The sequence below is a fragment of the Ranitomeya imitator genome, chromosome 1 (genome assembly GCF_032444005.1).
Source record: "Ranitomeya imitator isolate aRanImi1 chromosome 1, aRanImi1.pri, whole genome shotgun sequence".
Classification (NCBI taxonomy): domain Eukaryota; kingdom Metazoa; phylum Chordata; class Amphibia; order Anura; family Dendrobatidae; genus Ranitomeya; species Ranitomeya imitator.
This window is the reverse complement of record NC_091282.1, coordinates 468154261-468173662: the sequence shown is the minus strand read 5'-3', so window position 1 is coordinate 468173662 and position 19402 is coordinate 468154261.

The following is a 19402-nucleotide window of genomic DNA, read 5'->3' as shown; positions in this document are numbered from 1 at the left end:
AGTTTTTTCTTCAAAGATTCTGGTACCACTCCGGCTGCGGTCAGCATGGAAAAATATTTGAGGAAGAGTATATTTTGGCCATCAAAAGGGTAAGAAGAAAGACCTTTTTACTTGTGGATTTGAAGGGGTTTGAGAAGAGGTCCTGGGAGCCCAGTGAGAACATCCATGCCCCTCTCCTCCTGGAGAGATTTCTTGCTGGCTTTGAAAAGAGGGGGTGTAAAAGGGGGTTCTGTAGCACTGGCATCTCTGCCCTCTTCCCTGCAGAGATACTGACTTACTCACCACCACTTACTCACTTCCTGCTTCAGTTGCTGATGCCCAGAGTGCAGATCCCCGGTCACTGTGGTTAGGATGTGTGTTATGACCTGGTGGTCAGGACAATAATGGACCTGGAGGTTAAGAGCACACGGAATGACCTGATAGTTACTGATAATATAGGACGAGCTCTGGGACGTGGGAACTCGGCTGACCGCAATCCCTAATCCTATCAACCACACTAGAAATAGCCGTGGATTGCTCCTAACGCTCCCTAAGCAACTCGGCACAGCCTAAGGAACTAGCTAGCCCTAAAGATAGAAAAATAAAGCCTACCTTGCCTCAGAGAAATTCCCCAAAGGAAAAGGCAGCCCCCCACATACAGTATAATGACTGTGAGTAAAGATGAAAATACAAACACAGAGATGAAATAGATTAAGCAAAGTGAGGCCCGACTTACTGAACAGACTGAGGATAGGAAAGGTAGCTTTGCGGTCAGCACAAAAACCTACAAAAAGACCACGCAGAGGGCGCAAAAAGACCCTCCGCACCGACTCACGGTGCGGAGGCGCTCCCTCTTTGTCCCAGAGCTTCCAGCAAGCAAGACAACAATCCAAATAGCAAGCTGGACAGAAAAATAGCAAACCAGAGAAAAATAAGCAGTCACTTAGTTTCTGCTGGGAAGACAGGTCACAACAACGATCCAGGAGTGAACTAGACCAATACTGGAACATTGACAGGTGGCATGGAGCAAAGATCTAAGTGGAGTTAAATAGAGGAGCCAGCTAACGAATTAACCTCGTCACCTGTGGAAGGAAGCTCAGAAACACCCACAGCCACCAGAGAAAGTCCATGGACAGAACCAGCCGAAGTACCATTCATGACCACAGGAGGGAGCCCGACAACAGAATTCACAACAGATGTGTGGTCCCGTACTCTTAAGGGGACAGTGTACAATGGCTGGGAGACACTCATTATTTAAGGTACCTCCACCTGAAGGGAGGTGCCTGTGCAATGTTGTAAATTTGTGCCTAAACAGTTTTGTTAGTTCTCAAGTCCCAGTGCTTGTATTTCTGCATACCTTCCTGTTTATCAGCTGTGCCCACTTTCCTGTCTACCATCCTTGCCCATTTGCCTGTCTGTCAGCCATGCTGACCTGCTGGTCTACTAGCTGTGCCTGCCTGTCTACCAGCCATGCCCACCTACCTGTCTACTAGATGTGCCCACTTGCCTGTCCATCAGCTGTGCCCATCTGCCTGTCTAACAGCCATGCCCACCTGCCTGTCTATCAGTTGATCCAGCCTGCAATTTCCAGCTCTCATTTTTAGATCAGCTGGTCCAGCCGCACCTCCACTGCTCATCTGTACATCAGCCAGTCCCATCTGTGTCTGTGGTTTCTGAGTTCTTCCTAGCCTGCCTGCATCTACTGGACCCTCCTTAGGGCTCACCCAGCTACCCATCCCTAGGGGGTCAGCTGCCATCTACCCAAGGTCAGTCCTGGTGAAACACCTGGTCCACCTCCTTTGTCTCTCCTTGGATCATCTGCCACTAGTTATCTGAGGTTGGATCAAGTGAGGCTATTAGTTACGCCCCTCCAAGCTTTCCATGGGCCACGGCACAGTGGTTCCACCACCTAGCTTGATACACTGGCCTTGGATACTTGATGTAGCCCTAATGCTCACGTGGACTGCAAACCGTAGACATGCAGGTCAGTCATGCATGCGATAGGCAGATAACACAGCTTATATGTCACCGGTGTGTCAGAGGCTGCAGACAGACGCAATGCATCTGGCTGCAGAAGGTATCTGCGATTGGCTTTGCAGATGCCTTCCTAGGGCTTCTGACTCTTAGACCGAGTGGCAATCTCCCCACGACTCAAATTGACACACCTGGTTTGGGTGTTCATAGACTTCCTGTCTGCTTCTGGGAATTGCCGGTGATATTTCCATTTTCCCCTGTTGAGGCTTGGAGCTATAGCAGTCGGCTATCTTCCTCTTTGGTGCTGCTGGAGGATGCCTGTGTTACCTCTCTAAGTCTAATCAAGATAAGTGTTCACCTTGTTTGTCTATCCAAGCTGTCTTTAGTTGTAGTGGGGATTTACTAGTGCTAAACCCATCCATCCCTAAGCATGGCTCATTGCCAGAGTCAGTCAGGGATAAGGTTCCTGCACGGTGATCGGTGCAGAACCTATATAGGGAAGTTTAGGGCAAACATGGTGACTTTAGATTTGCCTAAGGGCCCCCACTTCCTCTTTCCCTAGTGTTGGGATCCCTTTCCCTCATCCCTGCACATTTCCATACTTTGCGTGACATTATATTGATATTATGCTATGGCAGAAATTTTTTTACCTAATTTTGCTTTTTTAGCAGGGGTCTAAAAGCATGACTATCCAATAGTAATCTCATTGCTCAATGGTAACAATCACATCATCCCACAGGCATTCCAGCATACAGCTTGCCATATAGCTTGCCATGCTGGCAAACATGACTGAGGGCTCTTTTGATTCATTTTCTTTACATTTGGTTGCCATGGTCACTGTCCTCATCATCATTTTAAGAAGTTCTGGAGAGTGACAAAAATGCACATCAAATAGGGCAAAATCTTCTGGTAAAGGACAAGAGAAAACAATGATAGCACTCACCTGAAGGTGTTGTGTGCAGGAACTACACCTATAAAACCATGGAAAGCTTCTGCTGCTGCCCTGTAGCTGGAAGCAATTGTTCTTCCAGATGCATAATGGCAAAATGGAAACCGGCACATTTAGACAGGCTGTGCTATGGGAATAAAGAGCCTTGGGATTCCAAATCATTTTTTTATTTATTCACCAGTGCCAACACATTTCTGCACTAGATTGGCACCTTTCTCAAGGTGTGAAAACCAAGTGTCATCATCATTTTCACTCTTAACCTATTCCCCTGCCTTTGCCAACTGTATTTTCACCTCCATATATTTCTTCTGTTGTTCATCCTCCTCATTCTCATGCTGTATATGCTGCAGCATGGGACATGGACATTGAGAGCCCCAACAGATACAGAGTGATGATGAACATGTGTAAGTTGCTGTTCTTCTCTCCATCCCCTATTGCATTTTAGTTAGTGTTTCTTTCAGAATACACATGAGGGGCATGACATTGTTGATTCCACACTTGTCCATGGCAAGTTTTTTCCCTTCTTCAAAAGGCTTCAAATTCCTTATCTTCTACCAATTGTGAATCTCAACACAAGCAGCTCTACAGTTTAGCTGCTGCAATATAATATCCATCATCACTTTATGTTGCTCGTACAGCTCCTACAACATATGCAACATTGAATGCTATTGAGGATGCAATGTTGCAAATCCAGGAGCGCTCTGACAGACTATTCTGCTTTTGTAAAGATATCAGTGCATGCCTTACTATCAGAATGTTTTGGAATGAGCTGATACTTTTCTAGCATAGCCACCACCTTTCTTAAGTGGGTATATTTATGAAAATAATGTTGCCAGATTAAATTCAGGAAGTGTGCCACGTAGGGAGAGTGAGTTAATTTGTCCTACCATAAGACAACAAGAATGTTTCAGAAGTTCCCGCACTGCAGCAGCCCACCAACCAACATAAGGACCCCCACAAACCCTCACACAATATTAGAAGCTCCACAGCCAACACACAGAATGATTACCACCCCATCACCCCACACAGAATGAGTATCCTCACAGCCCCCCACTCAGTATGAAGGCCACCACAACCCCTTAATTAGTATAATGGCCCCATAGCCCCTCACACAGTATGATGATTCCCCCAAACTCCTCACTCAGTATAAAGGATTCTACAGTCTCTCACTCAGTAGGATGTCCCACACAGACCACCACTCAGCATAAGGACCCCTACAGTCCCTCACACAGCATTAGGACCACCACAGCCTGAACACAAATTGAATATAAATTAATTTCTTAATTTAACCATCCTTACCATACTTGATCACCTGCAAAAAATTAAAAATAATAAACCACATACTCCCTGTCTGACGCAATCCAATTAATAACGAGTGTCCCACGATGATCTCACCTATAGAACAGTGATATCCGGTGATATCGGGTGATATCACTGCTCCATAAACCTTGAGTCACACCCTACAGGAGACAATGGCTCCTACAGTGTATCGCCGAGGTTACATTAGTTCAGAGTCTCACTTTATGGCAATGCTGCATGGGAAATTTCTCTATGTTGTATGTACTGTATGTCTATATGTATGTATTGTGTGTAATGTATGAATGTACTGTATGTATGTATTGTATGTTATATGTTGTATGTTGCATGTACTGTTAAATGTTGTATGTTGTATGTACTGTTATAGATTATATGTTGTATGTACTGTTATATGTTGTATGTTGTATGTACAGTTATATGTTGTATGTTGTATGTACTGTTATATGTTGTATGTTTTATGTTGTATGTACTGTCATATGTTGTATGTTGTATGTTATATGTTGTATGTAGTGTTATATGTTGTATGTTATATGTTGCATGTTCTGTTATATGTTGTATGTAATATGTTGTATGTTCTGTTGTATGTTTTATGTTGTATATTATATGCTGTATGTTCTATGTACTGTTATATGTTGTATGTTCTGTAGTATGTTGTGTTATGTTACATGTGTTATGTTATATGTTGTATGTTCTGTTGTATGTTATATGTTGTATGTTCTGTTATATGTTCTGTTATATGTTGTATGTTCTGTTGTATATTCTGTTATATGTTGTATGTTCTGTTGTATGTTATATGTTTGTGTTTTCTTTTTTTTTTTTTTTTCATTCAACACATTAGCCAGATGATGGGACTATTACTGTCCCATCATTGGCTAATGTGTCAATCACTGTCACTGCAGCAGGCATAGCCCGATGGTACTTGTAGTCCCATTGTACGATGCCTGCACACACACAAAAATTTCGCACAGGCCATCTAGTCTAACTGAACTTTGATTTTCACACTTGAAATCGCATGTATAACTTACTGATGTGGTGTGCAAGCTTACAGTCAACAACAATCACTTTGTATCTGCAAATCAGACAGCTATCGCCATGTTGAAGAATGTTCCTAAATGTTATATTCAGAGTGCTAAATAGTGGAAGGAGCCCTAGGAATATTTTAAAAGACACAAATGAAAGAATGAGAGAGCATGATGCCAGAGAAGCACCCAATGAAATCCTTAATTTCACATGATAGCAGCAACTGTACAGAAATTAAAAAAAGACAAAAACCCACACTACTCACTGGTTAAATCACACCTCCTCTTATTCCTATTCCTGTTCCTATGTCAATGTTTCAAAGGTCCCAGAAAGTCTTTTATGACTTTTTAAACTGATGATAATTGATTTCTTTATTAAAGTGATTAGTTGTATTGGTTTTGTCATGTTAGGGAACATCACTTCTCCTGAAATAAAAACAAAGATTGTTGGGAGAACACCAAAACAGCATCGGTAATATGGGTGTATTTGAGAATAACGAAACATGAAATAAAGTGTAAATTCTTTAGCTGCAACTTCAACATGGCTATTGAAACAGATTAGGGGACCAACCATAGTCAAAATCTGCCATATATTGGTGTCAATTCTGCAGCAAACATAAACAACAAGAATTATTTGGCTTAACCATTGTGTCCTTCACCAATCCCCATTTATCTAAATCTCCAAGCTGTTAGCAATATACTGTAGATTCTATGCACTATGCCTTTAGAAAGGTAACACTTTGAGCCAAGATGCAAAAGACAAATTGAAATGAAAGATAAGAGGAATACACTTTATAATAAAGGTCTATTAAATTGACGCAGCTAATTAACAAAAATGTCTTTTAATTATACATAATGTATAGACAAAAATGTTTTTAGGAACCATGCAGGTATATCAATTTGAAATGTGTTGAAAGGCAATTTGTCCTACTTGAGCTCACCGGGAAATTATATTAACAGGTTACACAAATGAAAGCTGTTCCTTAATTGTGTAAAAATTAGGTTTAATGACTTTACGAAGAGCTATGGTGTTAATAAAGTATTATGCAGTATGAAATGACTTTCTTTCGTTACTTTATAATGTGGAAATTATTTTGTATAATGTTGCTTTCCATGCTTCCATTAGCATTCTCAATTCATAGAATAATATTTAAAAGCTTCATTTACAAACATGGCTGTAACTGCCCATATTATATTTAGAATTATTTAGAATAATATAGAGTTCTTGAAAGTTGGAAAAAGAATGACAAAAAAAATGCAAGTAGACAATGCTTCATCATTTATTGACATATGTTCTTCATTATCTCTGAAATACTTCAAGTACATTGATGCAATAACAATGTCAAATATACCTAAATCAGTTATTATTGTTTAAAGGAACCTGTCAGGTCCCCTGTGTCCCCAGAACCATCAGCAGTGGAGTCTGCATATATAAATACACGTACAAACAGATATTTAGAAAAAGTATTTCTAAGGTCCGTTTATGAGATGTAAATGAGGGCTATGACTAGTCGAGGGTGGGTGTGTCTAGACTAGTGGGCCCACTTAGCATATTATACACCCAGCTTTAGAGGATCAATGATGAGAGGGAAAGAAGCTGTGCATATGCTCAAGGTAAGTATAGCCCTAGTGATGATGCCACCATTTGTAAACCATCTTATCATACCCACAGTGGCATGATGACAACATGCTGGTGCTTCTGGAGACACAAAGGACCTGACAGGTTCTCATTAAGAAAGCTCTTTTTTAGATGTACAGTTGAAACCAGAAGTTTACGTACACTATATAAAAAGACACACATGCATGTTTTTTCTCAATATCTGACATGAAATCAGAATAAACCTTTCATGTTTTCAACAATTAGGATTATCATGATTATTAATATTTGTTAAATGCCAGAATAATGAGAGAGAAATATTGTTTTAAGGAATTTGTATTACTTACTGCAACTTCAAAAGTTTACATACATTTCATTAGTATTTGGGACCATTGCCTTTAACCCCTTAGAATATGTGCACACATTGCGGATTTGCCTGTGGAATTTTCGGTGCGGATTCTGCATCTCTTGGCAGAAAATGTAGGTCAAAATCTGCTCTTTTTTTATGCTGATTTTGTGCGTTTTTGTTGTGGATGCTGTATGGATTTCATGCGTTTTTTCCCCTATGGATTTCTATTATGGAATGGGTGCAGAAACGCTGCTGATCCTCACAAAGAATTGACACGCTCCTTCTTTTAATCCGCTGTGTTTTCCGTGCAGAATTTTCCGCACAGCATTTTTATTCCCATTAATTTATATTGTACTGTAAATCACGTGTGGATCTGCAGCATTTTTGTGCAAAAAGAAAGTGCTGCGGATCCGCAGGAAATCTGCAATGTGTGCACATAGCCTTAACCCCTTTACCCCCAGGGGTGGTTTTAATGACTGGGCCAATTTTAACAATTCTGACCACTGTCCCTTTATGAGGTTATAACTCTGGAACGCTTCAACAGATCCTGGTGATACTGACAACATTTTCTCATGACATATTGTACTTCATGATAGTGGTAACATTTCTTTGTTATTACCTGCATTTATTTGTGAAAAAAATGGAAATTTGGCGAAAATGTTGAAAATTTTGCAATTTTCCAACTTTGAATTTTTATGCTATTAAATCACAGAGATATGTCACACAAAATACTTAATAAGTAACATTTCTCACATGTCTACTTTACAATAGGAAAAATTTGGAACCAAATTTTTTTTTGTTAGGGAGTTATAAGGGTTAAAAGTTGACCAGCAATTTCTCATTTTTACAACACCAATTTTTTTTAGGGACCACATCTCATTTGAAGTCATCTTTAGGGGTCTATATGATAGAAAATACCCAAGTGTGACACCATTCTAAAACTGCACCCCTCAAGGTGCTCAAAACCACATTCAAGAAGTTTTCTTAACCCTTCAGGTGTTTCACAGGAATTTTTGGAATGTTTAAATAAAAATGAACTTTTAACTTTTTTTCACAAAAAAATTTATTCAGCTCTAGAGTTGAGCGACTTTTACGTTTTTAGGATCGAGTTGGGTTTTGCGAAACACGACTTTGTCAAAAGTTGGGTCGGGTGAAATCGGCCGATTATTGCGAAAAGTCGGGGGCCGACCGAAACACGAAACCCAATGCAAGTCAATGGGGAATCAAAGTCGGCAGTGAGTGGAGGACAGGAAAACACCTACAGTGCCCATTTTAATGCCAAAAACATCAATTCTTATTTCATAAGCTTGTCAATCTTAATTTACTTTATAATAATAGTTAGGCATTGAAAACAGGGGGTCATTTGGCTACAGTTGTGGGGGGTAGGGCTGGCTCAAGATTTTCGTGGGCCCAGGAAATGCGTAATACGTCATGGCGGCGGAGCAGGGAGAGTTAAGTATTTCAACTTTGCAAGTGCTGTGATCCTGAGCAAGCAGGGGGGGCCCACTAGTTGGCACTGGCATGGGGCCCCTCATAGTACGGCGGTGTGTTTGATGGCGGGTGGTGCCTGCCACTGCCAGAGACACTTTCGCGTACTATGAGGGGCCCTGTGCCAGTGCCAACGAGTATTCCCCTCACCTGATGAAGGAACCTGCACTTTCATCTGCACCTTCCTCTTTGTCTCCGTGTAAGATGGTATAGTATGTGGGAAGGGGAACCTGACTTTCAGCAGGGTCAGATTCTGGCTGTGTAGAGTGCAAGGGGAATGTAGTGGTCTGGGTCAATGTACCAGCAGACTCATCTAGCAGTGGCTGGGCAATGGGCAGGATGAGGAGGAAACACAGATAACGGCCCAAATAATAAAGTAGGCTAAATGCAGTTCAAAATTGGTAACAGGAGTACACAGGTGGCATTGCTTTGTTCTGTGGAGGAGGTCCACTGTAATGAGAGGATGACACAGTTAGTAAGCCCAAAAAAGTAAGTAAGGCTTAATGCAGTTCAAAATTGGTAACAGGACTAAACTGGCGGCATTGCTTTGTTCAGCGGATGACAACTGTAATGAGTGGTTTACACAGTTAGTGGGCCCAAAATAATAAAGTGGGCTAAATGTCTGCCAAAAATTGTTCATAAATTAACAGTTGGCATAGCTATGTACAGAGGTGGGCTCCTCTGCTGAGTAGCAGATAGTGGAAGTTGGTGCAAAGTATTAACTGGTCTAAATGGAGGCCAGGGCCCCTGTATACCTGTATATTTTAACTCTCATCTATCATTTCAACAAATTTGTATTGGCAGTGTCATTGAAGGATTCAACAGCACAGACTACACAGTGGTGAAGCAGGGAGAGGTAAGTATTGCAAGTGGTAGAGCACTGTTCGAGCTGGGGCGGAACACTCTCTCGTTGGTGGCTATACTGGCACAGGGCCCCTCATATTACAACGGTGAGTCTGACGTTAGAGACACTTCATCGTACTGTGAGGGACCCTGTGCCAGTGCCGTCGCCCAAGAGTGGGCGCACCCACCTGTCCATGCAAATGGCACTTGCACGGGTGCTTGCGCCAAGTGGTGACCACGGCCCTGTGGGGGGAGTCAGCCCATTTAGGGAGGTATAAAAATGGCCTATGGTGGACATTCAGCAGCTGCAAATGGAGGAATTGGAGCAGTCAGTAAGAGGAGGCCAAAAGCAAGACATTTTTCAGGCAAGCTACGTGTCAGCAGGGGAAGGTGGGGCAAAATAATTTGAAATCCATGATTGGTTCATTTTAATGAAGGTTAGATCATCAACATTTCGGGTAGCCAGACGAGTCCTTTTTTTGGTCTGTATTGAAACAGTAGCACTGAAGACTCTTTCTGATAGCACACCCGCAGCAGGGCAAGCGAGCTCCTGTAATGCATATTCTGCCAATTCAGGCCAAGTGTCTATTTTAGATGCCCAGTAATCAAAGGGAATGATCTGTGAGGGAGAACATTGATAAGGGAGGAAAAATATTTCATAACCATACTGGACAAATGCTGTCTCCTGTCACTTTGAATCGATGCAGCAGTATCTGTCGTGTCTGCGGTCATTGCGAAATCACTCCACAACCTCGACATAAAACCCCTCTGTCCAACACCACTTTGGATTTGTACACCTCTAACACCTCTGCCTTGTTGCCCCCTACAGCTTGTGCGAGAACCATCACCGCCGCTGTGTGCTGGGAATGCCTGAACCAAATGGTCTATAAGAGTTGCTTGTTTGGTAGCCAATATTTGCTCAAGGATCTCATGTGGCATGATATTTTGTAATTTTCCTTTATATCGTGGATCCAGGAGGCAGGCCAACCAGTAATCGTCATCGGTCATCGGTCATCATTTTGATAATGCGGGGGTCCCTTTTTAGGATACGCAAGGCATACTCAGTCATGTGGGCCAATGTTCCAGGTGTCAATTCACTGCTTGTGCTGGGTTGAGGAGCACTTTCTTGCAAATCAACATCACTTGTGTCCCGCAAAAATCCTGTACCTGACCTTGCAGCGCCACCAGTTTCTATTGCTCCCTGAGAAGCATCCTCCTCCCTTAAATATTCATCCCCATCATCCTCCTCCTCCTCCTCTTTGTCCGCCACCTCGTCCGGGAAAGTTCCCTGAGCAGACAATGGCTGACTGTCATCAAGGCTTCCCTCATCCTCGGCTGCAGACGCCTGCTCCTTAATATGCGTCAAACTTTGCATCAGCAGACGCATTAGTGGGATGCTCATGCTTATGATGGCGTCGTCTGCACTTAGTAGCCATGTGTATTCTTCAAAACACTGAAGGACTTGACAGAGGTCTTGTAGCTTCGACCACTTCACACCAGACAACTCCATGTCTGCCATCCAACTGCCTGCCCGTGTATGTGTATCCACAAATAAATTACAGCACGCCTCTGTTCGCGCAGCCTCTGAAGCGTGTGCAGTATGGAGTTCCACCTTGTTGCAACATCGATTATTAGGTCAAAAGTTAGGAGACACACGAGTCAAAACTGGCCACAATATATAATCAAAAAATAGTTTTTATTAAATAATCAAACTTACAAGTATATAGTAATCAAAAAAAAGAACTATAAAGTGCATAGCAACTAAATCTGAGGGTACATCCTAGTCACCCATTAATCAAGGACAGGGCCCTAATGAATATAGAACAATAATATATTCGATAATAAATATCAACCTACAAATGCTGCTCACATAAGGGCTGTATGGCCTAAAGCCTGTGGTGATCCCAATAGAAAAGAGTATATTCACAGTGGCCACATTCACATTACATGGAACACCACATGCTTCAAGCGTACAATTAGTCACACAAAAGAATCAAATAGTTAAGTTACCCATGTGTGATTAAGGGGTCCTGCCTGGGTCCTGGGTGACGTTCCCCAACGCGCGTTTCGCGTCCTATGATTACCGCTTCTTCAGGGGGCGTGGTCTAATACGGATCTACATCCGGTTTAAATAGTGTGCATTACCGATCACATGATCGGGTAATTACGAACTGCGCAAGCGTGGGACGTCGGACTTGCACCGCACTGCGCTCCAAACCTCATTCCCGGCCCGCACGCCCAGGTCACGTGAGCGAGCTGACGTCACGCCCACACCACGTGACCCGGGACAGCCGCCAGGGAGAAGCCAGAACGCAGCTAGGTCCTCTTGCCCGGCCTGCACGCCGAGGTCACGTGAGCGAACAGACATCACGCCCACAACACGCGACCCAGGACAGCCGCCAGGGAGAAACCAGAGCGCAGCTAGGTCCTCATACCCGGCCTGCACACCAAGGTCACGTGAGCGAGCAGACATCACGCCCACAACACGCGACCCAGGACGGCCACCAGGGAGAAGCCAGAGCGCAGCTAGATCCAAGTACCTGCGTACATATATATATGAATAAAGTGAATAAAGTGACAGTGCCTATAAAGTGCGTAAGTGAACTTATTGTGCTGGTAACACATAAATGTGCCCATTTACCTAATATAGGAAATGGGCTATATAGGTTCCTCTGAGTGTTGAGTCCCCATTATTACATCAGTGGATGTTTTAACACCACTGCAGAATAAATCTAAAAGGCTTAAAGTGATAAAAGGGGCATAGAGTGATTACAAGTAAACATACCATGACAAAATAACCAATGATACCTCACTGGTGTGTTGTTTTAAATGCAAACTAAGTGACTAGTAACTCATGCATAAAAACTAACCAGATGGGCCACAATATCCCCAAATAGATGGATACAAGATCATGATGCACATAAACACTAACTAAAAAGAAAAAAATTAAAATATAAAGACATGCATGCTTAGTGAACCGCTGGTGTATGGGGCATATATCTGTATGGAAATCACATGTGCTCAATTATTCACTGTTGACTAACAAATCACATACGCCATCTAATGTTTCCAACATGTAAACATCTGATGTCCTTAGTGTTGAATGTTATATCATTTCCGATCTTTGATTTTTTCCGGACGACCTTAAGGATTCTTCAATCACTGGGTATATCCAATCGGTAGTCATCAACATCAGCAGCCTTATAAGCGTGGATGTAAATATATGCACACTAAAATAAAAAAAATAAAAAGATACCATATTAAAACCGATGGCATATGACAGAGACAAAGAAGAGACCCTACTTAGGGAATGTCCCCAGAGATGACCACTTTACAGGAAAGAGGAGAACCCATGGGTTTCATTAAGTCCCATGGGTGCCATGGTACCCAGTATGCTGATCCACCGACATTCTCTTTGGGCTAAAATACGTCCAATATTGCCCCCTCTGATACCACATTGAATGTGGTCAATACCACGTGCCATAAAGGATCTGGGGTCACATCCATGATGTTGTTTGTAATGTCGTGGTATAGTTATAAGTTTAGTCATGTCCGTCTCATCCCTCGCTGCCACTATATTACGCACATGTTCGCGTGTACCCAAGCGTCGAGACGTTAACCCTACATAAATTTTGGGGCAACTGCATACAGCGTAATATACAACTTGCGTGGTGTTGCACGTTATATGATAGTTGATGGGAAAAATTTTCCCATCAACTGATTCAAAAGTGGCCATGCGAGAGATGTTCGGACATGAAATACAATCACCACATGGAAAACATCCCTTGGGTGGTCCACCAGATCCAAAATTATACCTGCTAACTCTCGGAGTATAGTGGCTTGACACCAATAGATCTTTAAGATTTTTGCTCCTTTTTGCGGTCATTGCAGGATAATCATTGAAGTATCTAGAGAGCACCGGGTCACTTTTGAGGATGTCCCAATATTTCTGGAGACATCTCCTCATAGTGGCCCATTCCCCATTGTAGGTAGAGATAAATCTTACTACGTCCTGTTGTTTAGACGTCTCCCTACACTTCCGACTGATGTTATTAATACTTGGGCGCAACAATTCCTCACGTGATGTGTATTTGGCTCTTAGATAACCTCTTTTGATACTCCTGTTACTGTAACCTCTTGATTGGAACCTGGTTCTAAGATCTGCCGCCTGGGCCTCAAATTTGGTAGTAGAAGAGCAGATCCGCTTCATCCTAAGGTGCTGACCAACTGGGATGGCTTTAATAGTACTATATGGGTGACCCGAATCAGCATGCAACAGAGCATTGACCGATGTGGATTTCCTAAAGACATCCGTCTGCAGATACCTATTTTTGTCAACCTCAATCTTGATGTCAAGGAAATCCACATCAGTCTTGCTCATCTGATACGTTAATTTGATATTGTATGGGTTATCATTAAGTTGTTTCATAAATTCATGCAAAGCATCATCGGGCCCCTGCCATATAATGAGCAAGTCATCGATGTATCGCAGCCAGCACTGCACATGGTCAATGGCCTGCGGCCCCCCTCCGCCAAAAATCTCCCTCTCCCAGAATCCCAGGAAGAGGTTGGCGAAGGAGGGCGCACAGGCCGCGCCCATGGCAGTGCCGCGTTGCTGTAAATAAAATACATCCTTGAACACAAAGAAATTCTTGGTAAGTATAAATGTCAAGAGTTCGATGACCAGATCACAAATGGCGCCATCCCAGTTGCTGGCACCCAGGAAGAAGCGGACCGCCTCCAGGCCATCCTCATGTCCAATACAAGTATATAAGGACGTTATATCCGCAGTGACAAGACACATGTCTTCCTCCAGTTGGATCCCATCGATCCGCCGGAGCACGTCAGACGTGTCCCTGGCATAGGAGGGGAGCGACTCAACCAAAGGTTTAAGATAGAAATCAACAAATTTACATATGGGGTCGCTCAACCCCCCCACTCCAGAGACTATCGGACGGCCCGGCGGATCAATGGGATCTTTGTGGATCTTGGGGACAAAATACAGTGTGGGGACCTTAGGTGATCTGGTAAGCAAACCATCCAATACTGATTTAGGAATGACGCCCCTTTCGTGTGCATCCATCAAGATACCCTCAAGTTCACTAGAAAACCGATTGGTAGGATTGTAATCCAATCTCCTGTATGTGTCCCTATCTCTAAGTTGTTTAAACGCTTCCTTCTCATAGAGAGCATTGGGCCAGATGACCACATTTCCCCCCTTGTCTGCTGGTTTGATCACTACGTCATCAAGACTTCTAAGTTGGTCAAGAGCCACCCTTTGTCTGGACGTAAGATTATCATATCTACGTCTGGTGGGTATGTTTTGAAATTCTTGTATGACCATTCTAGTAAATATTTCCACCGCTGGACACAGAGACAAGGGGGGAAATGTGGTAGACCTGGGTTTACAGTCACGTGGGAGAGTACTCACCGTGTGAGATGTTTGCTCCTCAAGGAGATCCTCCAGTGCCATCTGTGCCTCCCTCTCACAGTCATCACCAGCTGACTCATTACCACCCTTATCAAATAATTTCTTAAGTATTAGTTTCCTTGAGAAGAGGTGTACATCCTTGGTGGCTGTGAAGAGATCAAATTTATTAGTGGGGGAGAAAGTAAGACCCCTCTGTAAAACATCCAATTGATCCTCAGAGAGAACATGATGGGAAAGGTTAATTACCTCAAGACCCTTTTTATCCTTTTTGTTGGGTTGGTTATTAGTTGGATTGACGAGGGGGCCTTTACGTTTCCCAGCATTTCTCTCTCTATTGAAACCAGAGTTTCGTAATTCATAGAATCTAGGTTGTGTCTTATTTGATTCCTCACTGGATGCTATAGATACTGTAGAGGCAGATCTGGCACGGGAGGATCCCCTCGGCCGATTTCCCCTCCTATTCCACCTATACACGGCATTGGACTGTTGGTCACTCAGATCACGCTGGAACTTTCTGGATTTGTTCTCACAGATGCCCTTCTCCCACTTGGCGAATTCCTTCTCCAATTCCATATTGAACTGGGACAGGGTTTCATTTGGTAGATCCTGCTTAAATGTGACCTGTAACTCTTCAATATCTCTATCCAGGTAATTAACCTTTCCCATCATGTTCTCTCTGAGGATCAATTGGATGTTTTACAGAGGGGTCTTACACCTCTTCTCAAGGAAACTAATACTTAAGAAATTATTTGATAAGGGTGGTAATGAGTCAGCTGGTGATGACTGTGAGAGGGAGGCACAGATGGCACTGGAGGATCTCCTTGAGGAGCAAACATCTCACACGGTGAGTACTCTCCCACGTGACTGTAAACCCAGGTCTACCACATTTCCCCCCTTGTCTCTGTGTCCAGCGGTGGAAATATTTACTAGAATGGTCATACAAGAATTTCAAAACATACCCACCAGACGTAGATATGATAATCTTACGTCCAGACAAAGGGTGGCTCTTGACCAACTTAGAAGTCTTGATGACGTAGTGATCAAACCAGCAGACAAGGGGGGAAATGTGGTCATCTGGCCCAATGCTCTCTATGAGAAGGAAGCGTTGAAACAACTTAGAGATAGGGACACATACAGGAGATTGGATTACAATCCTACCAATCGGTTTTCTAGTGAACTTGAGGGTATCTTGATGGATGCACACGAAAGGGGCGTCATTCCTAAATCAGTATTGGATGGTTTGCTTACCAGATCACCTAAGGTCCCCACACTGTATTTTGTCCCCAAGATCCACAAAGATCCCATTGATCCGCCGGGCCGTCCGATAGTCACTGGAGTGGGGGGGTTGAGTGACCCCATATGTAAATTTGTTGATTTCTATCTTAAACCTTTGGTTGAGTCGCTCCCCTCCTATGCCAGGGACACGTCTGACGTGCTCCGGCGGATCGATGGGATCCAACTGGAGGAAGACATGTGTCTTGTCACTGCGGATATAACGTCCTTATATACTTGTATTGGACATGAGGATGGCCTGGAGGCGGTCCGCTTCTTCCTGGGTGCCAGCAACTGGGATGGCGCCATTTGTGATCTGGTCATCGAACTCTTGACATTTATACTTACCAAGAATTTCTTTGTGTTCAAGGATGTATTTTATTTACAGCAACGCGGCACTGCCATGGGCGCGGCCTGTGCGCCCTCCTTCGCCAACCTCTTCCTGGGATTCTGGGAGAGGGAGATTTTTGGCGGAGGGGGGCCGCAGGCCATTGACCATGTGCAGTGCTGGCTGCGATACATCGATGACTTGCTCATTATATGGCAGGGGCCCGATGATGCTTTGCATGAATTTATGAAACAACTTAATGATAACCCATACAATAGCAAATTAACGTATCAGATGAGCAAGACTGATGTGGATTTCCTTGACATCAAGATTGAGGTTGACAAAAATAGGTATCTGCAGACGGATGTCTTTAGGAAATCCACATCGGTCAATGCTCTGTTGCATGCTGATTCAGGTCACCCATATAGTACTATTAAAGCCATCCCAGTTGGTCAGCACCTTAGGATGAAGCGGATCTGCTCTTCTACTACCAAATTTGAGGCCCAGGCGGCAGATCTTAGAACCAGGTTCCAATCAAGAGGTTACAGTAACAGGAGTATCAAAAGAGGTTATCTAAGAGCCAAATACACATCACGTGAGGAATTGTTGTGCCCAAGTATTAATAACATCAGTCGGAAGTGTAGGGAGACGTCTAAACAACAGGACGTAGTAAGATTTATCTCTACCTACAATGGGGAATGGGCCACTATGAGGAGATGTCTCCAGAAATATTGGGACATCCTCAAAAGTGACCCGGTGCTCTCTAGATACCTCAATGATTATCCTGCAATGACCGCAAAAAGGAGCAAAAATCTTAAAGATCTATTGGTGTCAAGACACTATACTCCGAGAGTTAGCAGGTATAATTTTGGATCTGGTGGACCACCCAAGGGATGTTTTCCATGTGGTGATTGTATTTCATGTCCGAACATCTCTCGCATGGCCACTTTTGAATCAGTTGATGGGAAAATTTTTCCCATCAACTATCATATAACGTGCAACACCACGCAAGTTGTATATTACGCTGTATGCAGTTGCCCCAAAATTTATGTAGGGTTAACATCTCGACGCTTGGGTACACGCATACGTGAACATGTGCGTAATATAGTGGCAGCGAGGGATGAGACGGACATGACTAAACTTAAAACTATACCACGACATTACAAACAACATCATGGATGTGACCCCAGATCCTTTATGGCACGTGGTATTGACCACATTCAATGTGGTATCAGAGGGGGCAATATTGGACGTATTTTAGCCCAAAGAGAATGTCGGTGGATCAGCATACTGGGTACCATGGCACCCATGGGACTTAATGAAACCCATGGGTTCTCCTCTTTCCTGTAAAGTGGTCATCTCTGGGGACATTCCCTAAGTAGGGTCTCTTCTTTGTCTCTGTCATATGCCATTGGTTTTAATATGGTATCTTTTTATTTTTTTTATTTTAGTGTGCATATATTTACATCCACGCTTATAAGGCTGCTGATGTTGATGACTACCGATTGGATAAACCCAGTGATTGAAGAATCCTTAAGGTCGTCCGGAAAAAATCAAAGATCGGAAATGATATAACATTCAACACTAAGGACATCAGATGTTTACATGTTGGAAACATTAGATGGCGTATGTGATTTGTTAGTCAACAGTGAATAATTGAGCACATGTGATTTCCATACAGATATATGCCCCATACACCAGCGGTTCACTAAGCATGCATGTCTTTATATTTTAATTTTTTTCTTTTTAGTTAGTGTTTATGTGCATCATGATCTTGTATCCATCTATTTGGGGATATTGTGGCCCATCTGGTTAGTTTTTATGCATGAGTTACTAGTCATTTAGTTTGCATTTAAAACAACACACCAGTGAGGTATCATTGGTTATTTTGTCATGGTATGTTTACTTGTAATCACTCTATGCCCCTTTTACCACTTTAAGCCTTTTAGATTTATTCTGCAGTGGTGTTAAAACATCCACTGATGTAATAATGGGGACTCAACACTCAGAGGAACCTATATAGCCCATTTCCTATATTAGGTAAATGGGCACATTTATGTGTTACCAGCACAATAAGTTCACTTACGCACTTTATAGGCACTGTCACTTTATTCACTTTATTCATATATATATGTACGCAGGTACTTGGATCTAGCTGCGCTCTGGCTTCTCCCTGGTGGCCGTCCTGGGTCGCGTGTTTTGGGCGTGATGTCTGCTCGCTCACGTGACCTTGGTGTGCAGGCCGGGTATGAGGACCTAGCTGCGCTCTGGTCTCTCCCTGGCGGCTGTCCTGGGTCGCGTGTTGTGGGCGTGATGTCTGTTCGCTCACGTGACCTCGGCGTGCAGGCCGGGCAAGAGGACCTAGCTGCGTTCTGGCTTCTCCCTGGCGGCTGTCCCGGGTCACGTGGTGTGGGCGTGATGTCAGCTCGCTCACGTGACCTGGGCGTGCGGGCCGGGAATGAGATTTGGAGCGCAGTGCGGTGCAAGTCTGACGTCCCACGCTTGCGCACTTCGTAATTACCCGATCATGTGATCGGTAATGCACACTATTTAAACCGGATGTAGATCCGTATTAGACCACGCCCCCTGAAGAAGCGGTAATCATAGGACGCGAAACGCGCGTTGGGGAACGTCACCCAGGACCCAGGCAGGACCCCTTAATCACACATGGGTAACTTAACTATTTGATTCTTTTGTGTGACTAATTGTACGCTTGAAGCATGTGGTGTTCCATGTAATGTGAATGTGGCCACTGTGAATATACTCTTTTCTATTGGGATCACCACAGGCTTTAGGCCATACAGCCCTTATGTGAGCAGCATTTGTAGGTTGATATTTATTATCGAATATATTATT